This window comes from Haliaeetus leucocephalus, unplaced genomic scaffold, assembly GCF_000737465.1.
Source record: "Haliaeetus leucocephalus isolate CR32 unplaced genomic scaffold, Haliaeetus_leucocephalus-4.0 Scaffold315, whole genome shotgun sequence".
Taxonomy (NCBI): domain Eukaryota; kingdom Metazoa; phylum Chordata; class Aves; order Accipitriformes; family Accipitridae; genus Haliaeetus; species Haliaeetus leucocephalus.
The window spans coordinates 56927-57504 of record NW_010972751.1 but is presented as its reverse complement, the minus strand read 5'-3'; the positions used below and the strand labels follow the sequence as shown (position 1 = coordinate 57504).

The 578-nt window shown below is 65.9% G+C and overlaps 1 non-coding gene across 1 annotated transcript; it reads right to left on the bottom strand.

Annotated features, from left to right (window-relative positions):
- Positions 1-484: 484 nt before the first annotated feature.
- On the bottom strand, positions 485-566 carry TRNAS-CGA. Its single transcript has one exon. It is a non-coding gene; the product is annotated as a tRNA-Ser (tRNA).
- Positions 567-578: the final 12 nt, after the last annotated feature.

Below are 578 nucleotides of genomic sequence, written 5' to 3'. Positions count from 1 at the left end.
CAGCTGGGACCCAGCCCCAATCCTGTCCCCCCCGGCCTCGGGCACCGCACATGGCAACCGGTGCCCAGCGCAGGTGGGGGCTGCCCCGGGGCACTGCCCTCTCCCTCCCCTCTGCTCTCTGCCCATCGGCTCCCCCAGCGCCCTGGGGACATGGCACAGGGCGATGATGGGGAGCCTCTTGCCATCTTGGGAAAGTGGTCCACACCTCCCCACCTCACTTCTCTGCTTCGTAACCTCTTGTGGGTCAGGAAAACCTGGAAAATCCCATGGGGGCCTGTAGCCCTCCTGTCCCAGGGCCATCACAGCCCCAGTGTGTGGGACTGCTGGGAACTCAGGCAGGGAGCAGGTTACCGGGTGCAGGAGCTGCTCCCTAGGGAGGAGGCACAGGGCGGGGACTGCCCTGGCTGCTGCCACCCTCCCAGCCAGGTCCCACAAGGCCCCCGGGGATCCCCAGTGTTGCCACCCAGGCAGGGATAAAATCTCTCGCTGTGAGCAGGATTCGAACCTGCGCAGGGAAACCCTATTGGATTTCGAGTCCAACGCCTTCACCCCTCGGCCATCACAGCCCCCGTCCTGGG